Consider the following 20347-nt stretch of genomic DNA (forward strand, 5'->3'; position numbering starts at 1 on the left):
TGACCACTGTCTCCTATTAGTAACATCTTACAGTGATATAGTACTCTGATAACAATTGGTGAACATTATTACTAATTTCTACTGTAGGGTTCAGTCTATATTGTACAGCTCTGCTATTGGGTTTTTTTTTTTTTTTTGTTGTTGTTGTTGTTGTTTTTATTCCTGAAGAACTTCCATTTTCCTGTAGGGCAGGCCTGGTTGTGATAGTTCATCTCTGCTTTTGACTGTTTAAAATATTCTTATTTCCCTTTCATCAGTAAAGGATATTTTTGCTTTATGTAGATTTTAGTTGACAGTTTTTTTTCTTTGTAGTACTTTACCAATGTTATTCATTTGTTTAAACTTGTTAGCATTATTTATTTATTTAATTGTTCTAATCAATTATATGTGACAGCAGAATGCTCTTAAATTCATTGTACACATATGGAGCAGAATTTTTCACTTCTCTGGTTGTACCCAAAGTAGGGTCACACCATTTGTGCAATCATACATGTACCAAGGATAATAATGACCATCTCATTCCACCACCTTTTCTACCCCATGCCCCTTACCCCCACCCTTTGCCCCATCCAAAGGTCCTCCACTCATCCCAATCCCCCCCTTCCCCATATGGATTAGCATCCACTTATCAGAGAAAACGTTCATTCGGCCTTTGGTTTTTTGGGATTGGCTTACTTTGCTTTGGCATTACTTTTTACAAGAAGTCTGTGATAATTTTTAACTGTGTTTTAGGTGTTATATATTCTCGTACCACCTGTTAGCTGCTTTAAAATTTTTCTCCATATCTATTTTATCAGTTCATTTTGTGCCTTATTGTAGTTTCTTTGTGCTTAATCTACTTTACATTCATTGAGTTTCTTGAATAAGTGGATTCAATTTTCCCTCAGCTTCAGAAATCCTTTTGTCACTATATCTTCAGATATAGTTTTCTGTCTCTCCTTCCTTCTGGGACCACAGTTATACCTCTTTAATTTTTATTTTTTAACTGCCCTTGGTATTTTCAGTTTTTTTGATACTCTTCTTTCTTCTTCTCTTTGCTTCCTATTTTTAAATCTTCAATTTAGTGATCTTTTCCCCTATATTGTTTAACCTGCTGTTAAGTCCATCCAGTTTATTTTTAAATTTGAGATATTGCCCTCTCATCTTTAGAAAAATCCATTTGATTCTTCTCAAAATCATGTCTATCTTTTTGTTCCTGTTTGTTTTTAAATCTTTTAATATACTTGTGATATTTTCAGCTTTATGTCTTTAAAGATATCACTTTCTTCCTGGGTTTCTTGTCAAATATTTACCCAGGTATGAGTTACACATTTCTTCATTATGTTCAGTAAGTTTTGATTAACTTCTAGATATTCAGTATATGATTGTCTGAATTTTATTGATTTTTGTCTTAAGAGATTTTAATTTTGCTTTTGGAGACTGTTAAATTTAAAATATTGAGCCAGTTAGACTTGTTTTCAAATGTTATTCTGTGAGGTCTAGTGTAACTTTTACCATAGGACCAGTAATTCACCCTAATAAGGAATGATTTTGCTTCAGTTTCCATGGGGACTTTCTCCCTTCTGGTCAGAACTTGAACATATCCCCCATTCTTAATGTAATCATTGAGAATATTTGAGCCTGCTGCTCTTTGGTCAGTGTTCTTTGCTTAGCCTTGTAGAGTTTCATTTTATTCATGCATAGCTTCACATTCAGTGAAAAACTGTAAAACTGTGTTGTCAGGTATGGTAGCCATTAGGTATATGTGGCTCAGTGCTTGAATTACAGTATTTCTGGATTTAAATGTTATTTAAGTGTGATGTGCAATTTCAACCTTAGGGACTTAGTATAGGAAGAAAAAAATCTCATTTTTTAAACTTATCAATTATATCTGAAATGATATTATTAGTATATTGGATTGAATACATTATATTAAAGTTAATTTCACCTGCTGCATTTTGCTTTTCAAATGTGATTTCTAGGACATTTCAGATTACATTTTTGGCTTGTTTTATTTACTTTTTGGGCAGTGATATCCTCTGCAGATTTCAGGAGCACTTTATCTCCTGAGCTCTGTCGTCTTTGTTATTCCGTCCTGCATTTTCCTATTATATCAGTGTCCCTAAATTTTCATCTCTATATCTTCTACTCCAAGAGCCGTCCATGTTCTCCCCAGTTTCTGTTCTCTGCACCACCATCCTGATGGTGCATCCCAAGCATTTGTAGGGGACACTTTTTCTTTTCCCAGGTATTACAGTGCTGAGCTATTCATTGTTCAGTGTTTTAACATTATAATTTTATATGTGGCTCAGTTTTCTAGTTGAGTTCAGTGGGAGAATATGTCTGCTACCAATTAGTACATTATGGCTGGTAGTTTAAGTCTTTCTAAGACATGAGTTAGTTGGGTGTCCATATAAACTGACTCATATTTGAATAAAATATACTATTGCTCTTAAGCATGTTCTGATTACAAATGAAATTCATAATTAAGCAAATGTATATTATTTTGTGTATGAATTATGCATGTGTCTTTTTACTTATTTTTTTTTTACCCAGTTTTATTTTTGACTTTTGAATTGTTTTAATTTGGACTGACTTTTCTTCATGTTTTCGTATGGAAATTTGTTTTCTTTTGCATTGCATTATGCCCAGGACAGTGGTGTCCAGTGAAATTTTGATAATTACCAACTATGAGATAGTTTTGAGTGTTTAAAGTACCATAGGCTGATGTGGTTGTTTTATTTAACCTTTCTTACTAATTTGAACAATTGGAAGCCAACTAACTTGTACCACAGTATAAAACATTTAACTATTTTTGCAATGATAATGCATTCAGAGGTCTCATTTCTTTCATAGTATCTTCTATTTAAACACATTTTAAGTGACTTTTTGTTTAAGGTAGGGAAAAATGTGTTTTTCTTGCTCTTATTACCTTATTACATTATTACTATTATTATTATTATTATTGTTATTATTATTATTATTACCTCATTACTCACCACGTAGTACTTAAACTCTGGTCACCAAAATGTTTGTGAGAATTTTTTAACCCCACACACTGTGCAAATCTCCAGTGGAAACCATGTGCTGTCCTTTAATTCTTTTTTTTTTTAATATCTTAGTTGTATTTGACACAATACCTGTATTTATTTATTAATTTTTATGTGGTGCTGAGGATCGAACCCAGGGCCTTGCATGTGCTAGGTGAACGCTTCACTGCTGAGCCACAACCACGACCCTAGTTTAATTCTTATACTATCTCGAGAGGGCATCAGCACCACAGTTTGTGGGCTCAGTCCCATAAGACTTCTGATACTAGTTGCAAGTCCCAGGTTGTAATCTATACTTCTGACCAACTGATTATAAATCAGAGGTTCCCACAACCCTTTCTCTGGGTTTAATTAATTTGCTAGAACAGCTCACAGAAGGCAGGGAAACACATGTTTACTCATTTATCATAAAGATTGAATACTCCTTATCTGTTAAACTTGAAACCAAGATTGTTTCAAATTTGAGATTCTTTTTTTCAAATTTTGAAATATTTGCATTTACATAATGAGATCTTAGGAATGGAATCAAAGTCTAAGTTCAGAATTCATTTTTGTTTCATGTACACCTCATACACATGGCCTGAAGGTGATTTTATCCAGTATTTTGTGTGTGCTTGTGTTTTGATTTTCATCCATCACAAGAGATGAGGTATGGAATTTTCTACTTGTAGGGTAATGGCTGGTTCTAAAAATGTTTCTGATTTTGGATTTTCGAATTAGGGATGCTCAGCCTATAAAGGATGTTGTTAAGGATTTTACAAAGGATACAGATTAACAGCCAGATAGAAGAGATGCATAGGGCAATGAATGTGGGAAGGAGTTTAGCACTTTGTTCTGACATGCTACCTATGGAGCATTCCCATGTGTTTATTATGTCCTCCAAATCTTTTCCTTTTGGTTTTTAAGGGTGCCTCCATTACCATAATTGACGACATCTTTGACCATAGTGATCAACTTAACCTCTAGCACTTCTTCCTAGCCCAGAGAGTTTGCAGCTGAAAGTCTAAACCTTAGTCTTTCTTGTGACCAGTGCATATCCTGAAGCTATCTAGGAACCCTAGTCAAAATAATTTCAGTAGCATACAAAAGACATGATTATTACTTCAGAGATTCCAAGGGATTTATGGATCCTGTACCAGAAACCAGGGGCAGAGACCACATACATATATTTCTTGTGTATCACAATATCCCACTTATCCATGGTATTGTCTTTGTTTTTAGTCCTGGTAATTGTCTCATAGAAACAAAATATATTTTAAAAGGTATTGAGAAATTTGCAGTATTTATAAATATTTTTGTTGATAGCAGTTACCTATTTGTCATGGTATCTGTCATCTATAATTTTTGATGTGCAGTATGTATCTGAAGCTACTAAAATTGGTTTTCTGAGACAGATTTGTTTGGCTATTTTTAAAATTTATTGCTGTAGTAGGTATTCATTTTTACTTGTTTGGTTTATTCAACAAAAGTATTAACTGAATTGTGATTATATATCAGTTAATGCCTAAATTTTAACCCTGGCTTTGCCACTTCACTAGTTGAGTGACTTGCAAAGTCATTTCATTATTTCAGTTTCTGTTTGAAGATAATAATGCAACAGTAGATTTGGTTTTGGACTTATATCAGTTAATATATGTAAAACAATTAGTATACTGATTTATCATAACATAATACCTACATATTACTGATGCTTTTGCAGTTGTTATTGCATTAGGCCTTCCCTGGATACTTTTCTATAATTTTAATTTCCTTCCTCTGTCAGTTCTTCCTTTTCTGCTTTTTTATTTTTATTTTTTGATATTTATTAAGAACTACATGTATGTGTGTGTGTGTGTGTATTCGTATTCTATATTTGTTATTTACCTTGTATTACAGTGCTCCCCCACTAGAGTGTAAACTTAATGAGGTCAGCTATAGGGGTAGGAATGTCTTCCTAGCAACTAGAAAAATGCCTGGAGGGGCTGGGGATGTGGCTCAAGCAGTAGTGCACATGCCTGGTATGCGCGGGCACTGGGTTCGATCCTCAGCACCACATTAAAGAAATAAAATGAAGATGTTATGTCCACCGAAAACTAAAAAGTAAATATTAAAAAATTCTTTCTCTCTCTCTCTCTCTCTTAATCTAACAGATTCCAGCTGGAATCTGTTAGATTATCAGTAAATATAGTCTGAATGAATTACAGTGAAATGTGTACTACATATTAAGGACATAAAAATGAACAAAATACAAAGTTACCTTTTTTAATAAAAAAAAAGCATATATAGTATAATAGAGAAAGCTCACACTTGCAAAACTAACTGTAAAAATTTTGCCCCCTGGAATTGATGATGACAATAAATGTTTCCTGGGGTTGGCTTCATAGAAGATGCCATTGAACTGGACCTTTGACCCATTTTAGAGATAAAGGGGAAGTTAGTTTCCAGGTAGAGATAAAAATGTAAAGTCTGGCTTCTAGTCCAGGTTAAGGACAGTTTAAATTAATAGATAGTAGAGGGTGAGAAGGGATAGCAACTAGAAGCCTCATGCTTTTAGATAGACAGAAGCAATGATATTTTTCAGTTATCTGAAATTTTATGATAATTGGCTACAGCATTAATATTTTAGTTTGGTGTTAGTTTTTGAAAGTGGCAGTGTGTTTCATTATTATAAAAGAACCTTTAAAACTTGATTTTTAATATTTTCCTTTTAGAAAGTATTGGAGAACTTTGTATAAAGCACAAATAATAACAGTACATTTATTAAGGAAGGAAAAAATTTTGATGTAAGAATGTGTACCATAATGTTTCAACATTAAATTTGCATTAATAATAGAAGAAATTACTCAACTTTAATTTCCATGGTGATATTCAAAGCTGGTTACAAAGCTCATAGATGTTAAAATAATAATTTAATTTTATAGATTGAGAACTCATGAATAGTAGTATCACCTTGATACTATTGGACTTGAAATTATTGGACTTAGAAGTTAGTTAATAATGCAACTAAGTTTGAGGAATTTTTCATTTTCTGCATTTCAGTATAACATTGGCTCTTTGAAGTGAGCTCCTTTTACCTTGGGAAAAATAAAAGGGAGACTTATTTTGGTACCTTTTAAATTTTGAGTTTATATTACTTAATTTGTTAATATAAAAAGAATACTTGGCAATTTTTTTCCCTCTGGAGGACATGTTGCTTTTCAAATAAAAACAAAATTGAAGTATTGTAATAGTTAAAACTGTTGAAACATTTTTAATACTGGTGTTTCTGTGCAGAAATTATCCATTTTCATTTTATAAAGCAGATTTACTTGAGGTTGCTTGAATTATCCAATCATGTAATTCTTCATTATTGCATTAGCATCATAATAATGATCCTGGTCAACCAGGGTGAAAAGAAAAGGTGTTTTCTACCATTGTTTTCTTTTCTACCCAAATGCCTTGCTACTCTCTCCAAGTAAGAATGTAGCAGGACTGGGTTATTCTTTATGCATCTTGCTTCACAGCTGTTACTTTATTGAGCATTGAACTGAGTTATTGAGAGAGCAGTTTTCTACTTTCATCACATTTTTGTTTATTATTTTAAATTCATTTTGCCCTTTGAAAGATAGGTAGTCAAAAGTAAAAGTATACACTTTGTGCTAGAATCGGAGACATTTACGGTGATACAAATCACTGATTTAGTGATAGTTTTCTAAATGAAAATATAACACAGTCAACATTTTTAACTAAAACTAGTTTAAAATTTTTATCACAACTGATAAGTGCAGTAGGCTTTACACACACAGAATATATAATAAAAGCCTATCATATGTTATGATGGATAGGAGAATGGGAACTAAGGAGCTAATTTTTGAATATTGCAATACAGATAATATTACTAAACATTTGAGTATTACTTCCTTAAAAATGGATTAGTGACATTAGAAGCACTCATTTGGCTAGCATTTTATTGTATTAGCCAAATAAAACAAATGACTTTGTCATTCAGCATGGATTTGTGTATCTGCCTGGAGTGGTGTTGTGTGCTAGAATTTTATCATAATGAAACATATATTTAATTATTTTTTAGAGTCAAGAGTAATAATCCCTATTTTTTTTTTTTTTTAAGGAACTGCATTTTGTGAAAAAGGAACAAAGAATTTTCTGCAAGGATCATATTTAAGAGGACCGTTTGTTGACACTTCATTTCTAGTAAGACAGTTTTCCTTTTTCTATGTTATGAAATAAACACAATGGAAACTTTTAAAAAAAATCAGGCTGTTTTTGTGAGGTTGGATGGATGTCATTTTAGAGGTTATTTTGGGGATTAATGTAGATCAATTAAGGAAATTGGTAAAGTCCAGTGGAAACATATAATCTCAACTTTGCATAATGGCTGTTTCTTGTGTGCTTTGTCTGACACAACTAATCCCAATCTGTATTTTTAAAAAAATCTTTTATGCTTCCATATTCTATGTTAATCTTTATTTTATAAAAAACAGGAAGAAAATCTGAAGTAGGTCATCCATATTTACTCTGACAATAAATAGGAGGAAGGGAGGATTAGAGCATGTGAGTTATATAATCTAAGGAAAGATTTTCAAGTGAAAGATGGAAGTGGACAACACAACCTTATCAGAAGTGGTGGGAGGAAGGGTCGAAGTTGAAAACAAGTTTTAGGGACTCTTTTGAAAATGTGGACATTTTATATAATTTTGAATTTGTTGCCTTAAATCCTGACCCATATTGCTCTGGAGTAGGTTATTTTGATTAAAAAGACTATGTTGACCTAGGTTAATGTTCACAGTATGTCCATAAGATGGGTACTTTTCCAGAATTTTCTGAGTGAAACTTCATCTGAATTCTGCCTTTTATTTAAAAAGGAAAAGAAATGAATTATATTACTACTAGATTATTTTAAAACAGGTAATTTTGAAATATGTTAGGGGGATATTCTTCAGTGTGTTAAGATATGTTAACATTAACATTTTAAATATTAGATAAGATTGATTGAACATATGATATGTCAGTAAAAAATTTGGGACAGGTATCAGACTTTTTGTTTTTCATTTCAAGATGCTTTTGCTATTTAATGATCTGTGTGTGTATATATATATATATATATATATACACACACACACACACATATATAGACATACTGTATATACACACACATATATGTATGCATACATGCTATGTCTGCATGTATAAATATGAATGACTATATATACAGTCAAATATAGATGTGTATGAGGTCGTACATATATTTAAAAATTGAATCATATATACTAAATGTGTAGATAATCCTATATGTATGCAAATATCAAACTAAGATTACATGGACATTATAGTAATGTTCCATTTGCTAGGATACAATAGCCTCTGTAGAGAAAATTTAGCCAATCCCCATGTTTCTAGTTCCAACAGTTGATTCTTTAGCCTTGCTTCAGTATTTTTCCATTTTCCCACAGGACCTTTCTCTGGCCTCCAGTTATAGTGAATGAAACATAAAGGACAAAGACCCAACTAGACGTTAATTAACATCTGAGGCTAACTTTTACTTCGATAATGTAGAAATCTTGTTCCTGATTCAGCCAAGCCAAATATGCTCCATAATTTTCAACTTCTGACATTTCACTCTTGATTTATCTTCTTCCTGGAATGCCTTCCACATCCATTTTTCTTGTGTTAAAATTCTACCTGTTTTTCCAAGTCTATCTCAAGTTGCCGTAGTTGGAGGTGTCCATGGTTTCTCAGTTTGCTTTACCTTCTTTTCCACAACCTTGGTAAGAGCACCTCGGTTGCTACAGCATCATCAGCTTAACTGAGGGGAGAACACAGCCACCATATTCCAGGGATGGATGTTTTTATGTGCAATTATTACTTGTTGTGTTGAGTCTTTAGATGAAAAAATCAGATTAGGAAAAATAATTACCAAGGAGGAAGATAGAAAGAGTTTCAAGATCCAGATGAGATAAGACCTGCCTGAAGATGGTACCAGAGGCAATACATGATTTTTTTTTTTTTAAATTTTGGTATGTAAAAAAGTGGAAACAGCAGAGGGGGTGACTAGCAGGAAATAGATGAACAGGGGCTTATTAGCTTCTGAAAAACCATAAAGGAGAAAGAGATGCATCATTTGAAATACCAATTTAACAAGCACTTATGACAGTGCTTATTCTTCATGGCAGACTTTCTGTGTGTGTTTTACTTGAAATATTAAGTACTTGTTTAGGAGCTGCTCAAGTATTTCTTGGATGGAAAATGCTTATTTCTTTGAAAGAAATTCATATTGACTAGAGAGCTGCAGATTAGGGAAGTTCCCTATAATTCTTTCCCAATTTGGAGTAGAAATTGGAGGTTTGTTACAGGGATTGGATAATCTTTGTTTTCTTTCCTTCCTTTGTATCTATTATATTTAGATCTGTTGGACTATTACTTTGGGCTGTTACGTTTAGGTTTATAATCCATTTTTTAGTTGCTTTTTGAATATAGTGTAAGGTAAAGATTGACTTTACTTTTTTGAATATGAGTATCAGACAGTTCCAGCACCCTTCTTTAAAAGACCATATTTTCCTGTTTAATTACTTTGCCACCTTTTTGAAATCAGTTGACCATTATATGTGGATCTATTTCTGGACTCTGTTCTTCTAGTAGAACATAAGGATGTTCTCTTTATGACAACCCTATACTTTCTTGCTCACTGCAGCTTTATAGTAAATGTTATTTATTTATTTATTGGTTTTATAGTAAATCTTAAAATTAGGTAATGTAAATCATCCATCTTTATTCTTCAAAGTTGTTTTGTCTGTTATCTTTACAGTTTTCTCCTATGTAATTATAAAATTAATTAGCTTGTCAATTTCTACAAAGAAGCCTAATAGGATTTTGATTATGAATGCTTTTATGCCCTAGGAATTAATGTGGGGAGAATTGACTTAAGGATATTAAATCTTCCAGTGAAGAACTTGGTATTTCTTTCAGTTTAGTCTTCTTTACTTTTTCTCATCAGTATTCTTGAAAAGGTTTACATTGAAAAGGTCTTAACACCTGTTTTTTTTAAAAACTCATCTCTAATTTGTTTTATATTTTGTTATTGTAAGTGATAATTTTAAAATATTGGTTTCTGAGCATTTTTTTTGCTAGTATACAGAAAGATAATTGATTCTTGTTTAGAACTTTGTAATTTCTGATTCTGCTAAATCATTATTAATGCTAGTGGCCTTTTTGTGGATTCCTTCAGATATTCTGTATAGTTCTTCTCTACTATAAATAAAGACTACTTCACTTTCTCCTTTTTAATGTATGTCCCTTTTGTTTCTTTTGCTTGCTTTATTACACTGGCTAGTATTCTCAGTGCAGTTTTGAGAAGTAGTAGTAAAAGGTCATATGCTTCTCTTAGTCCTTGTCTTATGTGGAAAACTTCATTTTTCTAAAAATCAGCTTTTGCTGAGTTCTTTTTCCTTTTTTTGTGAACAGGTGTAGGTGTTGGATTTTTAAAAAATATTTGTTCTGCATCTATTGAGAGGATCATATGTTTTATTTAGTTGTCTGTTAATGTGGTCCATTACATTGATTGATTGATTGATTTGGAATATTGAGCCAACTAATCATTTCTGAGAGAATTACTACTTGGTCGTGATGTCTTACCTTCTAGGTTCATTTGCTAAAATTTGGTTAACCTTTTTTTTCATTTGTTGTTTATAGAAAATATTGGCATTAGTTTGTAGTTTTTTGTAATGTTTGTGTATAGTTTTTATATTGGCATTGTTGATCTTATAAAAGTGATTTGGAAGGACTTCTTTTTTTGGAACTATTCTCATGAAACTATTTCTTCTTTAAGTGCTGAGGGCCATTACCAAGTAGGAATGACGCATTGAAATTTCCTTGCCAAGCGTACCCCATGCTGCTTAGAGGACATTCGATGGGACATTGCATGCATGCTTTCATAAGGTGACCTTGCTCAAGGACCAAGGCGGATCCGGGTTTAGAGCTGATCAGGTTTGAGGAAGTAACCGGCTCCTTGAGTTTAAGGTGTTGCCAGTTTAAGATAATGGGTTTTAGGGAAGTTGGAAGTTGAAGATTATTGCTGGGATTAGGGTGTTCCTGCTGCTTGTTCCCATTGAGTTCTCGTGAGATTAAAATGGGATTTGGAGATAGCCTCGTGGAGTAGGTGAATTGTGGGGGCAGATGGCAGAACGAGATTGCCCCTGGACCTGTGTGGAGGCGGTGTGAGAGCGGGAATAAAGAATTGCTGTTTGAACCTACAAAGCTGTGTGGTGGCTCGTGATTCTGGTGCCAAGCCGAGACATTGGCTTTGGCATTTAAGTATTTGGTAGAATTCACCATTGAAGATCTCTGGTCCTGGAGTTTATTTGTTGAGAAGTTATAAATTATGTGTTCATTTCCTTAATTGATAGAGGACTATTCATATATATATATATATATTATTTCTTCTTGAATAAGCTTTTGCTGTTTATGTCTTTCAAGGAAGGAATTTGCCCATTTTATGTCAGTTGTTTAAATTATTGACATAAAATTGTATATTATAATTCCTGGTCTTTTAATGTTTAAAAGATCTGTGCTTATAGCCCTTATTTTTTTTTTTCCTGAAATTTAGGAGTAAATAAATGCTTTTTCTAAAGGAGCACTTAGTTTTGGATTGTCCTTTGTCTACATTCTATTTGGTTTATGTTCATTTATGTCAAGTTAAAAGAGTTTTAAAATTTCCAATGTGAATTTTTTATTTGACTTATTTAATTTCCAAATATTTGCTTTATGTTTTAAATATATTTCCTTTATAGGTTTCTTTTAATTCTGTTGTGGTCCAGGAACATACTTTGTATGATGTAAATTCTTGTGAACTTCTTGAAATTTATTAGAAGGCATAGAAAAACATGGTTGGATTTAGAGAATGTTTTATATGCACTTAAGAAAAATGTATTGAATGGCAGTTTCTAAAAATTTAGGTCAAATTGATAGTACTCTTTTAAGACTTCTACATGTGTTTTGATTTTCTAGTTGTTCTCAATAATTGCTAAGAAGTGTTGAAGTTTTCAGCATTAATTAAGGATATATCTATTTTCTTTCTTTGTTCATGTATTTTGAAGTTCCATTATTAGGTGCTTGCATATTTAGTGCTTTTATGTTTTAATTCATTGGGTCCTCTATCATGAAATGCCTTTTTAAAAAAATCTCTAGTATGTTGTGAAATAGTTTCTGAAATAATTTACATAATTAACAGAAAATCTGATAATTTTTGTTACATAAATGTAAATTTTCTATTTTCTTTGGTTGTTCTTAATACTTTTTTATATTATTGGGTTTTACTCATTTAATTATGATGTACCTTGAATGGTTTTCTTTGAAATAATCCTGCTTAGATTTTTTGTGTCAATTTTTTAAACTAAACTTGGAAATATGTTGGCTACTTTTTCTTAAATGTTCCACTTATTCTTGGTTTTTGTTTTATTTTCCCTATATTTCCAGATGTTAATACATTTCATGTTGTCCTTTTTGGCACTGACATTCTACCCTCTCTGCCTCTCTTTTTTTTCTCTCTATGCTTTATTTGAATTGTTAATAATACTGTCATGTCTCCAAGATTACTATTTTTTTTCTGCAATGTATTATCTGTTTAAATCCCATCCAATTATTACAGAAAATCATTTTTCTTCTTTGTAGGTTTTATTTCTTTCATTTCCTCTGATGTTCTTATTTTCTTTTACCTTCTTAATCATACTAAATTTCTTCATAATTGTTGTTTTAATGGCTTTGTATTAATTCCACTAAATTTTTGTTATTTCTGCATCTTATAATGATTGGCTTGTTGTGGGTCACATTTTCTTGCTTCTTTTGATTTCCTGTATCTTTTGTTTGGATGCTGGATATTGTAGTTTGACATTGTGAAGGATTTGTGTATGTATGGAGGTGGTGTGTTTATTATAGTGTTGGACTTTTGCTTTTTACAAATATGTTGTATCAAGTGAATTGTTTTGAGGTATTTTTGTTTAAGCATCAACAGTAATTAATTCCATGAGATAGTGTCTCAAGGATGAACAAAAGGAAAAAGACGTGGAAAAAGGGTCCATGGAGACGCGAATACTTGTTATGACAAAAATTATGCTTTAGAGTATTGGGGGAAGAATTATTCAATAAATGAAACAAAAAATTTGATTACCTATTATGAAAATATATGATTTATGTTCCATACCATATGCAAAAAAATCAATGAAAGATTGGTTTGTTCATTTCAACACAAAAGACAAAACTATAGAATTGTTAAAAGCTAATATATGAGAACATGTTCATGATCTTTGCACAAAAATTGTTTTTAAATTTTTTTATTTGTTCCTTTTAGTTGTACATGACAACAAAGTCAATTTTGACATTTATACAAACATGCAATATATCTTATTCTAATTAGGATCTCAGTCTTGTGGATGTACATGATGTAGAGATTCTCTGTAGTGTATTTATATATGTATATAGGAAAGTTATGTCCAATTCATTCTTCTTTATTATTCCTGTCTCCCTTCCCTTCCTTTCCCTTTGTCTAATCCACTGAACATCTACTCTCCCCTCATTGTGTGTTAGCATTCACATATCAGAAATTCCACCTTTGGTTTGTTTGGGATTGGCTTATTTCACTTAGCATGATAGTCTCCATATCCATCTATTTACCTGCAAATGCCACAATTGCATTCTTCTTTATGGCTGAGTAATATTCCACTGTGTGTACTTGCCACATTTTCTTTATCCATTCGTCTGTTGAAGGGCACCTAGGTTGGTTCTATAGTTTATAGCTATTGAGAATTGAGGTATGATAAGCACTGATGTTGCTGTGTCACTATAGTATTCCGATTTTAAGTCCTCTGGGTATAAACTGAGGACTGGGATAACTCCCTCAAATGGTGGTTTCATTCCAGGTTTTCCTAGGAATCTCCATACCGCTTTCCATAATGGTTGTACCAATTTGCAGTCCCACCTGCAATATATGAGGGTTCCCTTTTCCCACACACCCTCATCAACATTTATTGTTACCTGTATCCTTGATTGTTGCCATTCTGACTGCATTGGCTTGAAATCTAAGTGTAGCTTAATTTATATTTCTCTAGTTGCTAGAGATGTTGAGCATTTTTTCATACCTTGCTGACTGTTTGTATTTCTTCTTATGAGATGTGTCTGTTTAGTTCTTTAGCTTTTTTATTTTTGTTTTTTGGTGTTAAGCTTTCTAAGTTCTTTGTATATTCTGGAAATTAACACTTTATGGTGTGGGTGGCAGATTTCCCTCCTTTTCTGTAGGCTATCTCTTCATACCCTTGATTGTTTCCTTAAGCAAGATATCTTAAGAAATCAAATTGATAATATTAAAATTTCTTAAATTTGACTGCCTTAAAATAAATAAATTTTGTTCTTGCAAAGTCATCATTAAGAATAAAGAGGCAGGGCTGGCGCTGTAGCTTAGTGGCAGAGTATTTATCTGGCATGTATGAGGCACTGGTTCGATCCTTAGCACCACATTAAAAACAATAATAATAAAATAAAGACATTCTGTGTCTACAACTATAAAAAATAAAAAAAAATAGGAATCGAATTAGAGTGAAGATATTTTCATTTAATGGACAAGAAGAAACTATCAGAAGACTCAGAGAACTTCTGCAGATCAATGTGACAAAAACAAATAAGTAGAAAAATGAGCAAGAGACATGATAAAAGGTGCATGATCATAAAAGAAATCTGAATATTTAAGGGACATTTAAAAAGGTGCTTTAACTTTACTAATAATCTGAGAAATAAAACTGTAAAGAGACTCCACCAGAAGCCCACCAAAGTGGCTAAAATTTAGATGTAATTGGTAGTACAGTTTTGGAAAGGACATCAAGTTGTGGGAACTCATCAAACACTGCTGGAATGTGTATTATTATACCCTCTTTAGGTAATAATTTGACATTTACATACTTTCTGACCAGTAATTTCTTTCCATGGGTGTACATATACTAAGAGATATGTTAAGTAATATTGTTAACAGCACTGTTTTTCTAACAGCCTCAAACTCAGTAGTGTTAATCAGCAGTTGATTGCATAAATAAAATTATAATATATTCATTTATTAGAATATATTATACCCATAAAATGGATAAACTGTAACTACACACACAGCAGATGAATGCCACAGATATAAAGTTTCTTAAAAGAAACCAGAAACACAGAATTTATGTGTGATTCCACTGATATAAAGTAAAAATAAAACAAAAATAAGAGGGGCTGGGGATGTAGCTCAATTGGTAACATGCTCGCCTGGCATGCGCGGGGCACTGGGTTCGATCCTCAGCACCACATAAAAATAAAATAAAGATGTTATGTCCACCAAAAACTGAAATAAATATTAAAAAAACAAAAAACAAAAATAAGATAGGCAAAATAAGCTATAATGTTTAGGTATCTGTGCTTATGTCAAGAAAACAACAAAATGCAAGAGTTACTACCAAAGTAATCAGAAAAATAGTCATCTCTTGAGTGAGGTAGAGGAGGGATTAATGATTGTGAAGGGTACTGGGTGATTCAAGAATGCTGATCTGAATAGTAGAAACTAGGTTTTGTAATACATCCTTGAGCTGTGCACTTTTGCTTTTTATATCTATCTTTATTATAATTTATGATGTAGAAAATGAAAATATACCACACTCTTAAATCTGTGTTTATAGTCATTATATGATAATACTAAATAACCCATTCCAAATTCCATTGCATGCCCACTTACATTACTATGCTTTTCCATATTTATTTAGCTGCCTTTTGATTCTGGTTATAATGGTATACACTAACATGTTTATCTAAACAGATACAGATAAGGTTACACCTAGAGCAACACTTATATACAGATTTGATTCAAATGATATGAAAAAGTTAAAAAGATTTAATATATTTAATATTTGAGTCATACTGTAAAGAACTAAGATTATTTCTAGTAATGATTTATCTTTATGTAGAATTTAATTATTTGTAAAACATTTTTTTCCAGAAACCATTATGTTATCGTAAAAAGTGTTTGGGATAAGCATACATATGTGCATTTTATAAGTGAGGAAATGTTAGTTTTCTAAGCAAATTGTTGGTGGTAGAAGACTAGAATCTTCATTTCCACATCTTGCCTGAGTGTACTTTATTCTCTTGTGTGTCTCATGTGAACGCAGGACATTGCTCTTTATGTAGGTATAATTAATCTGGGAATGAAAGGCCATGAGTGGATTGGCTTTAGTCTTAACAGGGGCAGTTGACAAAGTCTCCTTTCTAATGACTTTAATAATATTATGCCCCTCTCTAAGGAGCTCAAGATTCCCTGTAGTTATATCCTCAATTCTTATAATTTCCGGTAGGAGTTTTGAGCTATATTCTTGTTCCACTTTGTAGAACTGAATTGAGGGAGTAAAAAAAGTGAGTCACTAAAAATCACATGACATTTTCATTGCTATATCTGAAAAATATAAACTTTATAGACTAGTTATTTTAATAAGTTTTGTGACTGGTGATGCAACTCAGTGGTAGAGTCCTTGAATGGCTTGCGTGAGGCCCTAGGTTTGATCCTCATAGCTGAAAAAAAATTTTTTTAAAGTGGTATCTTTTTAGTCAGTGTTTTGAATGATTTACCATGACTACTAATTCACATAGTTTTAAATAATTATATGTCTCAGATTAAGGAAGCAATTGGAAAAACTCTTTGAGCCCAGTGTAGAGGCACATGCCTATAATCCCAAGTACTTGGATTCTGAGGCAGGAGGATTGCAAATTTGAGGTCAGCCTGGACAACTTAGTGAAACCCTGTCTCAAAATAAAAAATAAAAAGGGCTAGTGATTTGGCTCAGTGGTGAAGCACCCCTGGCTTCAATTCCTAGTTCTTTGAATCCCCTTTAAAGGGAGTGATTATAATAAGTTACTTTCAACTTCTATCAAATAAACTTTTAATTTCTCTAAGATGCTTTCTGGCCAATATTTTTGAAACTGTATCTGTTATCTGTCGTGTAAAATATGGTGTGTATTTCTCTAACAGAATTAGAATCTAATAAGAATAGGCTCTTAACATTTTACCCTTCTACCTTTCTAATTTTTCAGGATTCAAGTTCAGATATCTCTAGCCTGAAAACACAATGTTGATGCTAACAAAAATATATAACCTATTATTAATCAAAGAAATTCAAATTAAAATAGAAAGATACTATATTTCAAACCAATTTTTAGATTTTTAGATGATTTTGCCCCTTCTTCCCAACTGTTTGTTTTTGTTTTCGCATATTGACTCCTTTACCTAAAACATAATACGTACATTATAAGAAGCAGCATTTTTGTGTTTGATTTCAGGCAAAGGCACTAATATTCAGGATTTCAGTTTTCCTGACTTTTCTAACATGTAGCAACTTTGGGATTTTCATAGCCAGGTCACAGCTGGTTAGAAAAGACTCTTTCACTAATTTTAGTGAATACTGCCTTCTGGTAGGGTTCAGGACTTAGATAACGAAGGACAAGTTGGATTTCAGTCCCCCTTCCTCCTTCTTGACTCCATTTCCATGTGCAGGGTGCCTCCACCATTGTATTATTTTGTGTTTTTGTGGGGTTTTTTGTTCGTTTTGGTTTTGGTATGGTGAGGGGTTTGAACCCAGGTATATTTACCCACCAAGGCACATCCCTTGTCCTTTAAATTTTTTATTTTGGGATAGGTTCTCAATTAGTTGCTTAGGGCCTCACTAAATTGCTGAGGCTAATTTTGAATTTGGGATCTTTCTGCCTCAGCCTCCTGAGCCACTGGGATTACAGGTGTACACCACATTGCCCACTGTTTATACTGGTCTTGAGTCATAACAATTTCTTATCTTTCTTTTAGTAGATTTATAATGCTTGAATTGTTTAGCAGGCAGAATGTCCATCACAAGACCATCTAGAATCACTAGTAACTAGAAAATTTTTCTTTTGTATATGTTTTCATATTATTAAAATATTTATTCTACATTGTTATACATGACAGAATGCATTTCAATTCATAGTACACATATAGAGCAAAATTTTTCATGTCTCTGGTTGTACACAAGGTAGAATAACCATTTCTGTCTTCAAACATGTACTTAGGATAATGATGTCCATCTCATTTCACTGTCTTTATTTTTGTATTTTTTGTTGGTCTTATTTATTGAAATAGTAGTTAGTATTTTTGAATTTTATATATTATATAATAATCCAATTTAAGTAATGAAATTAAGTGTAAATGTTTGTAGGACATGTTCTGCCTTTTTGAAAATTATATAGACCAAACTGCATTTTTCAACTAATGGTCATTTTGTTTGAGCTTTATATTGAAAGTACAGTTTATGTTTTTCTTATTGAATCATTTCTGACTGATAGTTGACACTAGTTCACTCAGTATATCATTGTATTTTAAAATGGGTAATTATACACATTTCATAATATAATTTAGAATAAAGTGGTGTGCTTTAGTTGTTTTCTATAAACAATAGCTTATGATAGTCCTAAATTAATTTAGAACTTAAATTTCTGCCTGGATTTAATGGTAAATATTAATGAAAACGTTTTATTTTAGAGGAAACAAAAATATTAAATTAACTGGAGGGTAATTTTATAAGGGTAAAGAACCTTTGGTAGTATTACAGATCACAGTAGGATAAGTAAGTTTGTTGGAAAAAGAGTATATGAGTATGTTTTGTTTATTTTGTAAGAGAATTAGAGCATCATTTTTGTTTGACATGGAATGTAGTAATGTGGTCTTGTATTGAAATTGGAATTGAACTTATTTGGAATCTGTTTGATTCTGATTTTTAAAGATCTCTTAGCGGAGTGGACAAACACTGTGATTTCTTACTTTTTAGACCACCCCTCTCTCACACTATGAGAAAATACAGATGGTTCCCAATTTGTGATAGTTCAATTTAAAAGTTTTAGACTTTATGGATGGTGTGAAAGCAAACCCATACAACCATTTTGTTTCTCACTTTGTAGTATTCAGTAAATTGCATAATACATTCAGCACTTTATTTTTAAAATAAGTTTTGTGTTGTGATATTGTCTAGGTGCAGGCTAATGTAAATGTTTGAGCACATCTAAGCTAGGTTGTTCCAGGCTATGCTGTGACGTTCAACGGGTTAAATGTATTATATACATTTTTGACCTAGAATATTTTCAATTTCAAGGAGTATCTGTATTTAGAGGACCCCAATGTATTTATACTTAAATGCAGTACAATTTCTAATTGGTGCCCTCAAACATTACTGGTAGGAATGTGAAATGATTCAAATGCCTTGGAGTCTGGCAGTTCCTTAAAAAAGTTAACATAGTTAAAATATGATCCAACAATTTTAGGACCCAGCCATATGTTTTTAGTTACATATTCAAGATAATTGAGAATATATGTCCACACAAAATGTATGCACAATTGTTCAGAGCTGCATTATTCATAATAGTCAAAAAGTGGAAATAACTCAGATGTCCATTGACATATGAATGGGCAATATAAAACGTGATATATCCAAGAAAGGATGAAGTAATGTTCTATGTTGTAACACAGATAAACATTGAAAACATCATGCCAAGTGAAGGAAGCCAGCCACCAAAAGCTATGTACTGTGTAATCCCACTTATGTAAAATGTCCAGAATGGGCAAATTCCATGGAGACAAAATGAATCACTACTTTCTTAGAGATTAGTGAGAAGAGAGAAAATTATTAATCTAGCAAACTGTAAAAATACTCTCAGAACATCAACAGGAGCAAAAGAAAAGCAAAGACTAGAAAATCAGGAGCAGAATTTGACACATAACAAGTGGGGAACTCCCAGATAAAAACAACCATAAAGCAGGAAAAAAAACTACAAGCCAATACTTCAAACAGAATTAAACATGCAAACAAGCTTTTGAGGATTTCAAAACAGTCTTGAGGGGTTGGAAGTGTAGAACACTTGCCAAGTACACTGAGGCACTGAGGTCAATCCTCAGAACCACATTAAAAAAAAAAAAACAACCTATTTTTAAGGGAGAAACTGAAAAAAAAAAAAAGCAGGGGGAGGACCAGGTGTAGTGGCACATACTTGTAATCCCGCGGACTTGGGAAATTTGAGGCAAGAGGAGACCATTGCAAGTTTGAGACCAGCCTCAGCAAATTAGCAAGGGCCCAGGCAACTTAGTGAGACCCTATCTCAAAATAAAAAAATAAAAAGGTCTGGGGATGTGGTTCAGTAGTAAAGTACCCTGGGTTCAATCCTCAGTACCAAATATAAATAATTAAATAAAGAAGCAGTGAGGACATATGTTCTGATTTTAACAAAACCCAGGTTATGTCTATCATGCAAGTGTAATTATC

At 32.4% G+C, this 20347-nt stretch overlaps 1 protein-coding gene across 8 annotated transcripts in view; it reads left to right on the plus strand.

Annotated features, from left to right (window-relative positions):
• The window catches only part of Mef2a (myocyte enhancer factor 2A), a 147506-nt gene that overhangs the window by 22070 nt on the left and 105089 nt on the right, over positions 1–20347 (plus strand). For 7 of the 8 annotated variants that reach the window (XM_078051255.1, XM_040275969.2, XM_040275971.2 and 4 more), the window contains exon 2: positions 7117–7199. The exons of the other annotated variant lie outside the window; for it this stretch is intronic. The gene's annotated coding sequence lies outside the window, so the exon portion shown is untranslated. The remainder of the gene's footprint in view (positions 1–7116; positions 7200–20347) is intronic. 8 annotated transcript variants of the gene reach the window in all.

Source organism: Ictidomys tridecemlineatus, chromosome 5 (assembly GCF_052094955.1).
Source record: "Ictidomys tridecemlineatus isolate mIctTri1 chromosome 5, mIctTri1.hap1, whole genome shotgun sequence".
Classification (NCBI taxonomy): Eukaryota; Metazoa; Chordata; class Mammalia; order Rodentia; family Sciuridae; genus Ictidomys; species Ictidomys tridecemlineatus.